Raw genomic sequence first — 16,034 nt, 5'->3', positions numbered from 1 at the left:
GGACCAGTGAGGCATACCCACTTTTGACTCACTGTCTTGGCTACTGTTAAGTCTTTGGCATTCTGTTCCCAGGAAACTTTGCCTTGGTCATTTCGCTTCATGGTCGCAGTAGGTAGGAGGACAGCTCATGAAAGGCTATGTTTTTCCATAAGCCCAGTTGCTATCATTTTTGTCACAAAGACCCAGGAATTGCCTTGGAGATGGAGCAATTGCAGGCTTCTAATTTAGGAATTTCTCCAGCAAAGCACCTCTTTTAAAGAGCTAGTTGGCTATCAATGTTGTTTATTGTGATGTGCTCTCTTGGCTTACAACCAACCAGAAATCTTGTTGAATCATAATATTTGACTCTGGAACCTGCCTTTGAAATTTATGTCTTCTAGAAACATACCCATAGGACTTTGCCCATCCTTGTATGGACCTCTGTTTAATAACTTCTCCCTTGGTCTTGCCTCAGGGCAACTGAAGCAGTGGGCTGAGTTGTGGGTTCATCACCAGTTGTGTGTTCTGGCCAGCAGAAGTCCCACCAAGACGAAATGAATTACTCAAGACTGTGGAAAAGTTAAGAGAGGGAGAGGGAGTCGGGAGCCAACTTGATGACCCTCTCAAATCTCCCGTATTTATTGAGTACAGTCAAAGGAGGAATTTAGGGAAGGACAGGGTGGGATCACAATGAGTACAAAGGCTTTGTTTATTGTTGGTTTTGGCTCAAGGTCATAAAACCCTTTTTGGTGAATCATGTTGTGTTGAGCCTTTCAGTTTATCAGGGCTGAACTTACGAGAATCAGTTGCTTAACAACTTGGACTCAGGCTGTGCCTGTCTTAGGTTGCCCCTCTCAGGGGATCTTACCCGTCATTGTCTAACCAGCCTTCTCACCTCTGAGTCTGCAGCTTTTTATAAGTTGTTTACCATTCCAGCCCAAGGCTGTTTTGGGGATAGAAGACTAATAGCAGGCACGCCCAGCGTTTATAGCCGAGGGCCTGGGTCATTGTTAAAACTTCAAGGCACTTACTAAGCACATCTTCTTTAAGTAGATAAGCGGCTGGGATCTGTTACAATTTGTTAACCCAATCATGGGCTCCCACACTGAGTTGGTAAAACAGAGCTCAGCTGCTCTCTGGCTCCTGGTTGCATTTCAATTATTTGCACATTATGATGGGAAAAATTACTACCCTTTCTTAGTGACAAGTGCATAGCAGGAGTTGTTTGGGAGAAGTCTGGGTGGTCAGGCTTTTCCCATTTCTAGGTTACTCCTGGGTGTCTACTCCTCTTGGTGAAATAACTTCACTGTAGGACAGAAAGTTAATCTCTAACAGTTTTTCAGGCAGCATGGTTTTCTGATCCTTAGCAGCTTTGGATCACTAGGTACATACAGAAAGGGCCTCTGTTTTAACCACACTGTATATCTGTCTTCTTATTTCCTATCCATTTTAAGAAATGCCAGCTTGGACTGAAACTTACTTTCCTTTTAAAGGACCTTACCAAAGGCCATAGGAAGTATCTAGTATGCTTATGTATGCTCTTGTTCCTTTTTTTTTCTTACAAATTTTAATCATTTATTATAGCAGTTATTTTATCAGTCATTTTTCTGGTATGCATATAAACCAAATCCCTGTTATATCTCTTGACCTACTGTCAATGTTCTATTGATATATTCTAAATTTAAAGGTTTTTAAAATTCAAGTAGGGTTATTTATAATATTCTATTAGTTTCAGGTGTACAACATAGTAATTCAATATTCCTCTCCTGTACAATATATCCTTGAAGCTTATTATTTATGCATAGTAGTTTGTACCTCTTAATCCACTACCCCATCTTGCCCCTCCCCCTTCCCTCGCCCCACTGGTAACCACTAGTTTGTTCTTTATATCTGTGAGTCTGTTTCTGTTTTGTTATATTCAAGTTACATTCATTTGTTTATTTTTTTAGATTCTGCATGGAAGTGGTAAGGCGGGCATATACAGTACCTGTCTTTGATTTATTTCACTAAGCATAATACCCTCCAGGTCCATCCATGTTGCAAATCGCAAAGTTTTGTTCTTTTTTATGGCTGAGTCTTGTTTCTTACTATTTTTCTACCAAGCCACCAAAATATCGTTGTCTACCAGATACAGCAGGTAACAGTTAATACCTAGTTTGTTTTCATGTAAGAATGACTCCTGTCTTTCCAGCTGGCAGTGGTGTGATTCTCACTTTCTCTTCCTCATATCAGCTAAGCCCAGCCTACATTTAAGTCTCTGTCATGGGTATCATTCCACTTTCCGATACTCATTTCTATAGTAATTAGTAATCTTGTATTGCTAGTGACAAAAACTCAAGTGTAACTAGCGTAAGGAAAAAAGCAGGGAGGAGGGAATTATTGGAAGGATTTTTGGTAACTCACATAAGAGCTACAGAGAGAGGCAGCTCTGGAAACTTCTGTGACTGGAACTAGGAAACTGTCTCCTATTCTAGATTCTTTCTGTATGTTGGCTTCTTTTGCTCAGACTCTTCTTCGTGGTTGCAGGAAGCTCTCATCACATCCTACACCTCCCTGTCAAAGCAGTAAGTGGGGCGAGGGTTCTTCCCTTCTTACTCTAGGAGAAAAATACTGGAGAAGGGCTCTACTTAGCTTGGCTTGGACCAGTCATTAAGGCTGAAGGGTGAGCTTGACATCACTTAACTAGTTTACTGGTCTACTTTTCAAGTATTGGGAATTCTGATACCCTACTGAGATGATAGTTGCTGAATTCTTGGTTAGTATCTTTCTTTTTTTTCAATAGGTGGTCAAAATACCCAGTACTTTTGAAACCACACCTGAGGAACTGATAATTTCTTTTTCATAGTAAAAATAAAAACCATTATCCATTATCCTCAGAGACAGTCAACTTTCCTTTAAAAATACTGCCATTTTTTCTTGCTGATGCCATCCCTCTAGCTTTGGAGAAACAGCCACGTTCCACCCAAATTATAATTTGATGAATGTGGTCCTGGGATATTCAGCTGGGACAGTGATCTACAGAGACAGCAATCGAAATGGTCAATCAGAGGAGCCACTAAATGACACCCAAGTGCAGGCGTGTGATTAACAACAGGTGCTGAAGATATCCGAGCTGACAAATTGAAGTTGTCCTTTCTCCTCACCTTAGTAACACTTTAGGTTTCCCTGAAACCAAAATTGCTGCAGAAAGATAAACTTTGTCACAAACAGCTGCTCACTGGGTACTTAGAATAGACTGCTTTGCGGTGTGTGTTACATTTTAAAATCATATTTCCTGTCTTTCTAGCTTGACTGTGAACTCCTTGGGATTGGGGAGCAGAGTTTATACGTCTTTGTTTACTCGCTCTTCCTGGAACAGTTTTGTATACACAGAGGATGTTTAGCCAGAGTTGGAGCATTGTTAAGGCATGTAAAGAGTTGGATGCTTGTACCACTGGCTTTAAAAAGTGTATAGAAAGACTCTTCACTCTCAGGTGAATGGAGAACTCTGCCTGTGAAATAAGCATTGATCTTGGAACTAGTAGGTTCTGATCTCTTTCCTACCTTGACTAATTTTTTGAGTAAGAATATTTATTAAATCTACAAACATTTGATTGAGTGACTGTTATGTGCTATGACCTGAGAGGAACAGTGAACCTTCCTTCATGGAGACTTTATTCTAGTCAGACTACAAGTAATATATATATCCACATAGAAATCCCATGAAGGAAGGGTGGTATGATAGAAAGTAACTGGGGAGGTCTTTTAGGATATGGAGGAAAGGAATAAGATGCATGGGAGTTAGGAATGCAAGCTCTGGAATAAGACAGATCTGAGTCTGAATCTCAGCCTCTTTCACTTACAATCTGTGTGTCCAAAAGTGAGTGATGCAACGTCTCTGAGCCCCATTTTTTTCATTAGAAAATGTACTTACAAGGTTATTGTAAAGATAAAATTAAAAAAATATAAAAATGCATAATACAAGTACTTACTATAATGTATTCTGGCTATTGTCCTCTGGGTTGTGATAAAATGATTTTGAGTGTCTTACATAGAAAGTTTGAATTTCTGTGATTGTTGTGCCCCAGTTTTCTTGCTTTCTTAGAAAAAAGAAAAGAAAAAGAAACCTTTCTGATTACTTTAGCTTTGAAAGGCTTCCAGTGAAGTAAAAGATGGATAATTATTATTCCTGCTTAATTTTACAGTCTTCTGAACCAAGTATCTTTAAATAGGAAGAAGCAACCATAAATCTTGCAAAGTTCAAAACCCATTACCTAGGGATATGGTGATTGTCTCCTATCTTGAAGGGTAATTATCTGTTTAAGAATAGAGCTGGCCCAAGAAAGCCTTGGTTGAGTTAAAAAAAAAAATCCAAATCAACCATTAAATCAACAGTTGCTCTTATTTTGTTGCCTATGGCCCCAGGTATGGGTGCGACATACCAAAGGATTTGTAGGATGAACAGAATCAGATTTTACATTTCTCTGTATTTCAGGTAGACCAATTAGCATAGATAGTTTCTTAAAACACACTATTCAGTGCTCTGAAGCACACATAACCCTCATCAGTGGTGGAGCTCAGATGCCCGGCCCCAGTGGTCTGCAAGACAGGAGCTCACTGCAAGACTCCTATCCCTATCTCAATGCATGTATTTCACACATTCTCTATCTGTGTGTATATTTTTATGAAACCAAATCCACAGAAGCTAAAATCTCTGCCTTATAAAGTCTTTTCTTTGATTTCAAAGAAGTCCCAGAAGGCTTTTGCTTAAATGTTTATGGAGGGAAGAGCTTATAAAAGAAGTAATCTCATATCAATGTATTGTAGTTGGAAGTTAAGGATGCCAGTTACCCATCTTTGCTATGTATTTGACTTATTGCCAATTAAGAACAATCTAGTCAAATGGGATCAGGATGCAGTTTTATTAATTGCCCCTTTCCTGCCGATGATCCTGGCTGAGCTATGTTGAAAGACACACCTTAGGCCAGAAGCCCAAGTTGGGGCTTCCTAGTCCCCCACTCAGCTCTCATTTAATTCAGGGTAGCTGATGTAGATTACGGCTGGTATGATTTACCCACTTACCTAGTCACTGGCATGGAAGCTGGGGCATGGCTCCTTTCACTGGCAGGGACAGTTCCTGGTGGGTCAAGTGCAGAGGGACAAAAAGGAAAGGAGGGAGAGTATGAGACAGAGACAGACAGACAGACACACAGACATACATACAAGGCTCCCTGCTCCTGCATCTGAGTCACGCACTAGCTCACAGAGTTTCTAGTGGGAGGAAGATCATTTGTCTATGCCTGTGAGAAGAGCTGCTCTTGACAAATTGTCCATTTCTTCCCCCATTTTCAATTTCATTTTCTTTTTAGGTGTGTACCTTCATTAGTCCAAGTTCCTAGGCACTCCAACACTCTGGCATCCTAATGCCTTTGTCCTCTTAGCCTGTCTCATTCTCCAGGTACTTTCTGCCCTTCTTACTCTCCTCTAATGTACCCACCTCATGATCTGTTTCCTTAGCCTTTTGTCTTATCTCAAGAGCTGGTTTCTTTGCTGGTGTTTGTTTGGTTATGCTATAACATTTATTTTTCTTTTTTTCATAGTAATCTTTGATGCCTTAACACAAAGTTGTGATTTATATGAAAACTTCAGTTTTCAAGGCAGGTAAGTGGGGAAAATGTTTTATTCACAGAAAATTTCTCTGCCTCGCAACTCATGTAGAACTGGCAACAGCCTGCTCTTCCTATGCACAAAATTGCTTTTGGCTGTGATCATCTCCGGTAGCTAGGTTTTATCTTTATCTGAATCTCTGACAAACTGAATCAAATTGATTCCAAAGTCCTTTAAGGAACAAGAAGAAACTGTCTTTGCTCAATATGACAATGTCTAATTTAGTGTGAGGACTGGAAGAACTGAAGATGTTTAGTGTAAAGAAGAGATACTATCAGGGGACACAATATTCTGCTTCTTTTATTTGAATAACTTATTTGGAGAGGGCTTGTTCTTTTGTATCTAAAGGGTATGAGTTAAAGAGAGGCAGACTGGGAGCTTTTCACAGACTGACTTGCAGACATGGAAAGCTCTTCATCCAGGTAATACACTGCATTAACTTCCTGACCTTAAAGATGCTTTAAGCAGAGGCTAAATGACTACCTGCTTGCTGCAATGCTTCAGGATGCCTCCTGTGTGTGGAATAAGGTTAGACTAATGGCTTCTGGGGTCTCTTCCCATGCTGAGATCAAATGGTGTTTCACTGCCTTATTTCCTCTATTCATTGTCTTTATTGCTCAAAGTCTGGAGGAGCATTTGAGGAAAAGGACCTTCAGACTTGCAGTGTTGCCAGATTTCTTAGCTTTATTAAAGGCAAACAACTCTGGGAAGCCTTGAATGAGTGGGTAGAGTAAACTTTTAAAAGAAGTGGTCAACTGAAGGAGAAGGATACTGTCCTAATATTTGAATGATGCCTTAAGATTGCAAGATTTTCAGAAAATTCACGTCAGTCTGTGTTATAGTCTGACTGACTTTGATTACTACAGTTCTCTAGTTCTTAAAACCTGAGTCAGTTTTTAAATAAATGTTTAATAATTGAAGTATGTCTACAGGGATACACACAGGTCTTAAATGTACAGCTTGATGAAGTATCACAAAGTGAACAGTTATATAATCCCCATGTGGATCGACAAGAAATAGGATATCACCTGAGGAATAGAACTGCATTTCAGAAAGCTCTCACCCTTCCCAGCCTGTTTCATAAGATTGTGAGTGAATTTGGTTTGGCTACATTAATGATCTACACTAAAGACTTAATAAAACATTTTTGTAAAAATAATTTTTGTACTTTATATGAGCTTCTGAGTAGGCTTGAATACTGTTTTTTCTCTTAGATGGCTTAAATATTTTATCTGCAGTTGTATTTACACTGACAACTTGATCAGACATCATTCTCTTTGAATATAATTAATACATTCTCTTCTGTGGTTGAAGAGCTCACTATATGTATTTGCAACTCATCTGCTAGAACTTTATTTTCTACTAGAGCCAGAAAGTAGGATTTGTGTATATTTGTACCTGGATAGAAATTATGGAAGTATTACTTTACCCTTTACCCTTCTGTTCTGCTTTTTATGTTCTCTAATTAATATAAATTAATAATTTTAAAAAGTGAAAGTGTTGAGGGGGGCTTTATCTAATTTGATACAGTCTTATGAAACATGTAGGGTTTATGTTATTGTTAATAAGAAGGTCTCATAAGATATTATGTTCATAATGGATAATAGATGGTTTTAAAATCTTTTCTCTCCTTTACTTTCTTTCTAACCAAAGCTCAACATGAACATCAGCCTTGAAAGGCCTTTGACCGAGGCTCTTAAGTACTTTAGAATATCTCCTACATTCTGTATTATGATTGTTCTTTAAAAAGGAACCCAATATTGCTAGATCTGCAATTTAGAATGCTTGATGCTACACCCTTGGAGAATACACAAGGATTTAAAATATTTTTAATTAATTTTTTGGGGGGGAGGGGAAGATAATTAGATTTATTTATTTAATGGAGGCACTGGGGATTGAACCCAGGACCTTGTGCATGCTAGGCATGTGCTCTACCACTGAGCACACCCTCCCCCTAAGAATTTAAAATATTTTGAGGCTACAGAACATAGGGAACGGTTAGATACAATAACTTTATGACTGTTGTTTGGGAGTAGAGCTTGTGAAGAAAATGAGGCCTGGGAAAGCTCAATACCCCATGTTCTTTTGTTCTCTTCACTGTGGAATGTGGCTTGGTTATGATTACAGGACAGGGAGATAAGGGTGAAGACTTGAGGAGATAATATGAAATTAGGACACATGAAATCTTTGCAACAATTTCCCTCTCTGTGTGATGTTTGGAGCAGAATTTAGCACACTTCTATGGTATCCAGCCAGATATGTGGATGTCAGTAAAGTTTCCTAACATTCTATGAACCAGAACAACCTCTGTCTTCTCCAGGCCACTCTGAACCTTAAGGGACATGCAGACTATTGAAGGAGGGGACTCGAGTAACACTAACAATTACCTTTAATTTTCAGATCAGGAAACTGAGAGACTTGTCAGTTCTGCATAGCTAAGAGTTAGGGTTGGCAGCAGATTAGAACCGAAATCCTCTGACTCCAGTCTCTAAAGTCTTGATTTTGACTTTTATATAACTTTCGTTTGTCTGTTATAAACACCATTTGGCATTTGACAAGTATCAGTATTTGCATGTTTTGTGGGGAGGGGATGAGGGAGCACCCATATTTGTGCCTCTAGGTGTTGCCTGCTATTGGTATCATGGAAGCTGGACCAGCTTGCCTTTTGGAATTTGTTCAGCTCCTCTACCTCTCTCATTTTTGCCTATTCAAGTTTTCAAAAGCAGGGTCCAACTTGCTAAACCTCCTTTGATTTAATTTGATAACTGCATGTTTGTTTTAACCCTTTTTATGTTATTCTGATACATGAAGTAGGATAGGTCACTTTATTTATCATCATTTTATTACTAGAGGTGTTCAGACCCAGTGAAATGGAGGGAACCCTCCTGGATCAAAGAACAGGTGAACACAGAGCTGACACTGCAAGGCACTGGCCCTCACTCTCTATCCAGTACTACTGCAAAGCTGAGCCACAGCCCCTCCTAAGCCTGGTAGTTGTTCTTGCTATATATTTGTTAAATACCAATCTTACAGCAGCATTAAATGCAAATGTAAAAAGAAAAAAATCTCTAATTCCTCCATCAAGGATTTTTGTCTCTTTTTATTTTTGTATGTTTCTCACTAGTCTTTATTATATTATATGCTTATTGACATGCTTTAGAAATGATAGCCTTTTTGGAAAAGCTAAAAGCAACAGAAATGTAATGAATATGGGACTTGTTAGCAGAATCTTTAAGTCCGGTTTTCTTTCTTTGGAAAATCAGTGTTGATAGCTATTGGACTACTCACAGACTTCTTTCTATTTTGATGTAGTGGTTTTGGTGTAAATTATTTTATCTTGATTTTACTCTAGGGCTTTTAGAATTAGATTTTGCTGGAGTCAGGTTTGATTTAATGCTTGTATGCATTATAGGTATTAGAAGAAAATCCCATTCGCCCAAAAGTCTTTGGAGTACCAGCAAACTAATTAAAGCTACCCAGCTAAGTAAATCTATTTTCCATTATCAGTAACATAGTGATTTTTTTTTAAGCACAAAGTTTACTTAGTACTTGAAGGAAAAAACCCCAATCTACAATATACAATATTTGATGTTTTCTCAAAGTATACCTGTAGATTTATGAATGTTTCAGTTTCTTTTTACTACAAGGACCATGGATTAGCTCGGATGGCTAGACTAAGATATTAAAGGGTCCAAGGACATGGATCTGGATGGTAGGTAGAAATTATTTGGCTTTGTCTGTTTCATGACCTTAGAGTCACTTCTGACACGAATGAATCCATCAGTAGTTATTGAATACCTTGCGTTCTCACACAGAAATGTTTGATGTGATTTTTACAATGTAATTTTATGTTTTTTAGTTATTAATGAAACCAAAGTGTTCATGGGCCATTGCAAATGCATCTGTAAGTTTAGGGCAAACATCTCAATGCTCATCACACTGGACGGTGGTTTAGTGGGAACACTCGGTATTTAAAGGGATCAGGAGGCAGTTGCTCTGGTCCCTATTTCATCACCAATTAAAAAGTAGGGTAGAAATTTCCTGGACCTGGGTTTCCTAATCTATAAAACAGGGTTAGTAATACGTGCCCAATTTCTTTCAGGTTTGGGGTGAAGGTCAAAATGGAAATTTTAAGTGAACACTCTTGATCAGGATTCTAACGATAGACATGGTCTATCCTTTTGATCTTCGGTCTGTCATGTCATTTAATTTATATTGGGTGACTTAGACTTGGGGTGATATTCAGTTATACTTAAAATTACTGAATAGGTCAGAAACTAGTTAAGGAGTGGCTTATGAAGCAGGGTGGAAAGATGTATAAATCAGGAACCTTGGGAACTGGTTTTGAAAGTGGTATGGTAAAGAGAGTCAATTTTTGCCTTGACAGAATGCCGGTTTATCTCCTCTGTTAACCTGCCGTTTGAAATCAACTAAAAATCTCCAAACCTTTTTGTAGCCAATGATATAAACTTCAACTGTGATTTTTGTCATCAGGGCTCTTTTCAGGACCAACATCAGCTACTTGAAACTCTTCTCTTTCCCAGTTCTTTTTACCTTTTGAATGTTTTACCTGACTAATGGAGACTGACCAAGGAGAGGGCAGCAGGAGATAAAAGAAAAAAGAACCCAAAGAGTCTGGACTCTTTACCAGTATAGCCAATTATTCACTCATGTATTTATTAATTTGTTGGTGGCTCTTGTTTGTTCACTCATTGAAAACTGAGAACCTATTAGGGACCCAATTGTGTGTTAGGTGCTATATTTACAAACATGAATATTTCAGTTTCAAATCAAATGACAGAAATCTAGTTGTAAATAAATGTTTCTAGTATTCTTCAGTCCACAGCAACTCTGACTCTAAGGTTTTTTTTTTTTGATTGCTCGATCAATCCTCACTGAAGCAACTTATCTCTAGATATTTCAATTATATAAGTCACTAAATTCTCAGTTGTTTTAAAGCAGCTTTATTGATTTAATTATACCATAAAATTCACCCTTAAATGTTTAAAAAGTAATTTAAATAGTTAAATAGTTCTAAAATGGTGTACAATTCAGTGGTTTGCAGTATGCTCACAGAATTGCATGACCTTCACCTCCATCAATTTCAGGACCTTTTCATCATTTCAGAAAGAAACTCCATTTAGATTAGCAGTTACTCTCCATTCTCCCTCAATTTCCCTTCTGATTTCCCCACCCAACTGCCTCCCAACCCTAGGCCACCACAACCCCTAATGTACTTTGTCTTTATAGATTTGTTCTAAATATTCCATATAAATATGAATATGCTGTCTTTTGTGACTGGCTTCTTTTATAGAGTGTAATATTTTCAGTGTTCATGCATGTTGTAATGGGTATTGTGCCTTTGCTCCTTTTTATTGTCCAATAATGTTCCATTGTTTGGATATACACTTAACCCAAATGTTGATGGACATTTGGCTTTTTTCTGCTTTTGGCTATTAATGAATAATGATGCTTGAACGTTAGCATACAAGTTTTTGTCTAGATATATGTTTTCATTTCTCTTGGGTATGTACCTAGGAATGGAATTACTGGGTCATATAGTAACCCTAGGTTAACATTTTGAGGAACTGCCAAGCTCTTTTCCAAAGTAGCTGCATCATTTTACAGTCTCACTGTCAATGTATGAGAGTCTTCCAGTTTTTCCATATCCTAGTCAACCCTTGTTATGGTCTGAGTTTTTGAGACTAGTCATCCTAGTGGATGTGAAGTGGTATTGTGGTTTGATTTGCATTTCCCTAATGACTAATGATGTTGAGCACTTTTCATATGCTTGTTGGCCACTAATAGATCTCCTTTGGACTTTTAGTTTTTAAGCCAGTTTGAGTTAGATTTTTCTAACTCATTTGCAGCATCGAGTCCTATCTGATTCAAGGGGGTATGTTTCACCTCTCTCTCATTATCCATTAATACAGTTTAACTTTAACATTCATACAGAAAAGTGTAAAGATGATAAATAGAATTCTGTTTTCATAGGATCAAACCTATGTGACTAACCGTCACCCAGATTAAGAAATAAAACATTGCTAGCACCCTGGAAAGCCACCTCACATTCCTAGTCACTCTCCCTCTAAACTTTTAACACCATAGACAAGTTTTGGCTATTATTTTGGTTAAATGTTGTCTATTTTTAAATTTTATACAAGTGGAATCACACAGTGTGTACTCATTTGTGTCTGAATTATTTCATTCAACACGGTGTCTGTGAAATCCATCCAGGCTGTTGTGTTCAGCAGTAGTTCATGCATTTATGCTGCAGTATAGCGTTCCATTGAATGAATATGCCATACCTTATTCTATTGTTTATGGACATTTGAGTGACTCCCAGTTTTTTGATACTAGAAATAATACTGCTATGAACATTTGTATATGTTTTGGAATACTTCCAGTATCATGAAGGTTGTCAGTGATACATACTGGAAGCTTTATTGTGTAACCTTTCACATTTAGATCTACAATTATCTTGGAGTTTTGCACATCTTTAGTAGATTTATTCCTAGGTATTTGATGTTTATTGGTGATACTATAAATCCTCCAGAAAGGATTTAACGTTTGCTACTAGCAGGCAGTTAGGATGTGTAGGCTTAACTTATTCTAGCCTGGAATTGATCTAAATCAGAGCTGTGCTTCATTCTTTTTGAGGGCTAGGTGTCTCCTGGTACCCTTATGCAGTGAACTGTATATTTGTGTCCCTCCAAAACTCCTATATTGAGACTCTAAGCCCAAAGTGGTGGTAGTATTTGGAGGTGGGGCTTTTGGGAGGCAATTCGGTCATGGGAGTGGAGCCCTAACGAATGAAATCCATGCCTTCATAAGAAGAGGCCAGAGTGCTAGCTCACTCTCTTGCATCATGTGAGGACACAGGAAGAAGATGGTCGTCTGTGACCAGGAAGAGGGTCCTCACCAAGAACCTGTCCTTGCTGGCACTCTCATCTTGGACTTCCAACCTCCAGAACTGAAAGAAATATATGCTTGTTGTTTAAATCACACAGTCTATGGTAACTTGTTAAAGTAGCCTGAGAAATACCCTTCAGAAATCCAACATGAAAGCTTGAGCTTTTACCAAAGGATCCTCCTCTTTGGTAGGTCTGAAAAATTGCTAATTTTTTTCTTCACTGAGGCTGCTGAAAGCTCTGCTAAACGAACTCTTCTGTTAGCCGTGGCTTTCTACTTAGCTTCTCATAAACTGCTCATGAATCAGCAAATGTTTGAAGGGAAAAAGTGGTGCCTAACATCAGACCTACTTCTTAACACTTGACCTTTCTTGCTAGGATCTTAGACCCTCAAGTCTTGTTTGCCTAAGTAGCATTTGACTCCTTCAAACAGATGGTTTAAAAAATAATTTACACAGCTTTTGTTGTTGTTATCAACAGAAAGGTTAGTGTAATCCTGTATATGGCATAGCTGGAAAAGGAAGTGGAAGAGTACTGTTAAATGTCTAACAGCTGGCTCTTCGGGGGTTGGGGGCAGGTGGGGAGGCTTAATTTGTAGCTTTTGCTGATTTCTGTAGTGCGTATCCTCTCATCAAGGCCAATTTTGAGCAACCAATCTGATATCACTGAACATGGAATTGAGAAAAGAAGTGCACGATTGGTTTTTGTGACCTATTACAGACAAGCTCCAGCACACTGCTGAGTTGAACCCCCATTCCAATTGGCATTGTTCTCCACTTCCCAGTACAGGAGAGGGGAGCTAATTTATTCTGTATCATCAACACCCCCATACTTACGTATCTAGGGACCTTCCTGCTGCCTGGGTGTTTGTATATGGGGTCTGTTTATGAGGAGATGAAGTCTTTGGAACTGTAGAGTTCTTTGTCTGGAATTTATAGTGTGGGGAAGCAAAAGGTTGTATGGATTCAGAAGCGGAGGTAGTCAGAAACATGAGAGAGCCTGGAGTGGATGTGGAAACATTCAGGAAACTTAGTAAGAAATTCTAATAAATATTGAAGAAGTAAGTGATGTAATATTCACCTGTGAAATTTGTAAAAAATATTTAAAAACGTATTCTGAGTACAAAATTTCACAAGCAAGACTATACATAGACCCAAACTCTCAGATACTATTGTGGGGAAGAAAAATTTTATAATCATCCTGGAAAGAAATAGGATTTAAGAATGTTTTTATTCTGTGACCAAATAATCTTACTTTCATAAATAAACCTTAAGAAAGTAATCAGATATGGCCAAAAAACAAAAAGGAACCCATTTGAAAATTAAATAAGAGGAATGGTGGAAAACATTTGTAGTGAATGAAAAGAATGTTGTCTAAGAGTTTTCAAAGATATTAAACATGGTGATGTGAAATTAAAAAACCAGGATATGACACTGTTCACATTTTACTGGATTTTGTAAAAACAGGAATTCATGTGTACAGAGAAAGGAAAGAAGAGAGATTTTTAAAGTTGTGGGGTTATCCTTGGTAATGGATTATGGGTAATTTTTGTTTTCTTTTTATTATTCTTTGTTTTCTAAATGAGCTTGTGTTACTTTTTTGTGCAAAAGCCAGTAAACATGACAATGGGAGGAAAAATTTTTATAGCCTATTCCTATGTAGGTAAGGGAATTCTGTTTGACATTAATAACTAGATTAGGAAAATCTTATTTGATATCAAATGCTAGTCTGTCTGCAAATGTACTGGTTATATTTTCTTCTACTTCTAAGTCTGAATTTTCTTCTGGTCCCATATCATAATTTAATAAATAAATGTCAGATAGTAAACAGAGGGAAAAGAGCAGTTCTTGGGTTTGTTGCACAAGTGCATAGGGCATTTAACAACCAAGTTATTTTAAAATTGTAAAAGTAAAGGACACCTTTTTTTATTTTATTTTTTGATTTTTATTTTACTGGGCACAATTATAATTTTAAAAAAAACTATATAAATTTCATAATTAAAAAAAGAAAAAAGGGTGGGCAAAATACGGAAACTTCATTTTAAATGGAATAGGGAAGCCCTGAGTCAGGAGCTCTCACGTAGGTACTACACTTGTAGTTTGCATAACCTGCCAGAAGAAGGAAGGTAATGTTACTTTTCTTCTGGTAGAGGAAAAACATTAACTACATGGGAATTTTATCTCCTGCTTTTAAGAAAAAGGACGATTCCCCCCTGCCCCAGCAACAACATACTAACAACTGTTTGCAGCCAATGAGAAACCGTCACAACTTTGGACTCTTGGTTTCCTCCAGTGAACTTTTGTTCAAAACAACCCTCCCCAGTTTGTTCCTAACGCCTAATAAAGCAAGCTCTTCTTTGTTCGCTCGACTTGCCTGTGATTCACCTTTGCTTGTCTGTCCTAAATTGCAATTGGCTGCTATTCCCAAGTAAACCCATTTTGTGGGTTAAATAACTGGCTGTTTTGTTTTTGAGGTTCACATAATCAGGTCACTTTAATAGACTTTTGAACTTTTTCTGTCTCCATTGAACTGTGACACAGGGTTCTGAGAAAGCTATCTTCTGGCTTTGTGCTAAACCTCAGAGGCCCTAAACAATCGAGACCTTTAAAGAAGACAGAAAACCTGGTATCTGTTATGGAGAGAGCATGTCTTTCTTTCCTAAAAGTCTATGCAAATTAACTAGAATTTTCATGATTTCTTTCCCCCATTTTCTAGTAATTTTTTCTTCCAAGTGATTGTAAGATAGAATTTAAGTTTCAGGAGACTGCTTTAACTGATCAGCAAGTTTTTCCTATTTGCTCTAATGCTTTGATCTTACCTTTAACATTCTTAGGAATTAAAAAGCATACACGTGTGTATCAACTTACTGTAGCTTTTTAAAAAATTCAAAACCTCCTTTTCTCATGAAAACAATGTATGGTTGGGTTTCTATAAAAGCCTAATATTTAATTCTTAGGGTCTAAGTGAAATACTGCATATTTGTTATTTCAAAATAAGAATATAATGTTCTTACACTTACTACTTAAAAGTGCTTTTATTGTAAATCTTACTACTTAAAAGTGCTTTTATTGTAAAATATACACACAAATGAGACTGTATCATGTATATGTACAGTTGAAAGGGTAATACAAAAATGAATATCCTTAAATCCACCACACAGCTTAAAGATACAGACACCCCCTTAACCTCTTCTTTTACAGTCCTACCTACTCTCACACTATCCTTTTCCAAAAAAATCTATCAAAGTAGGAATTGGTGGGTCTCCTTAATGTAATGAAGGGCTTCTACAAAAACTCTTCAGGTAACAGCATAATTCAGTGCTTTTCCTCTAAGATGGGGGAACAGTAAAAGGATATTCAGTGTCTCCACTTGTATTCAGCGTTTTACTGGAGCTTTTAGCAAATGGAAAAGGTAAGGAAAAGAAATAAAAGGTATACAGGAAGAAGGAGTAAAAGGAAATACAAAATAAATATATAAAAAGCCATAGTGTTTTCTGTA

General features: G+C 37.5%; 2 long non-coding RNA genes across 2 annotated transcripts in view; one reads left to right on the top strand and one right to left on the bottom strand.

The window, feature by feature from the left end:
• Nucleotides 1-107, bottom strand: part of LOC140699331 (uncharacterized) — a 33,115-nt gene extending 33,008 nt beyond the window's left edge. Inside the window, exon 1 of the long non-coding RNA XR_012077409.1 lies at nucleotides 22-107. This is a non-coding gene — a long non-coding RNA (uncharacterized lncRNA). The remainder of the gene's footprint in view (nucleotides 1-21) is intronic.
• The window catches only part of LOC140699330 (uncharacterized), a 355,563-nt gene that overhangs the window by 85,013 nt on the left and 254,516 nt on the right, over nucleotides 1-16,034 (top strand). The gene's annotated exons all lie outside the window — the stretch shown is intronic.

This window comes from Vicugna pacos, chromosome 11, assembly GCF_048564905.1.
Source record: "Vicugna pacos chromosome 11, VicPac4, whole genome shotgun sequence".
In the NCBI taxonomy this organism is placed as follows: domain Eukaryota; kingdom Metazoa; phylum Chordata; class Mammalia; order Artiodactyla; family Camelidae; genus Vicugna; species Vicugna pacos.
The sequence above is the reverse complement of the archived record's forward strand: the minus strand, read 5'-3'. Positions and strand labels throughout refer to the sequence as shown.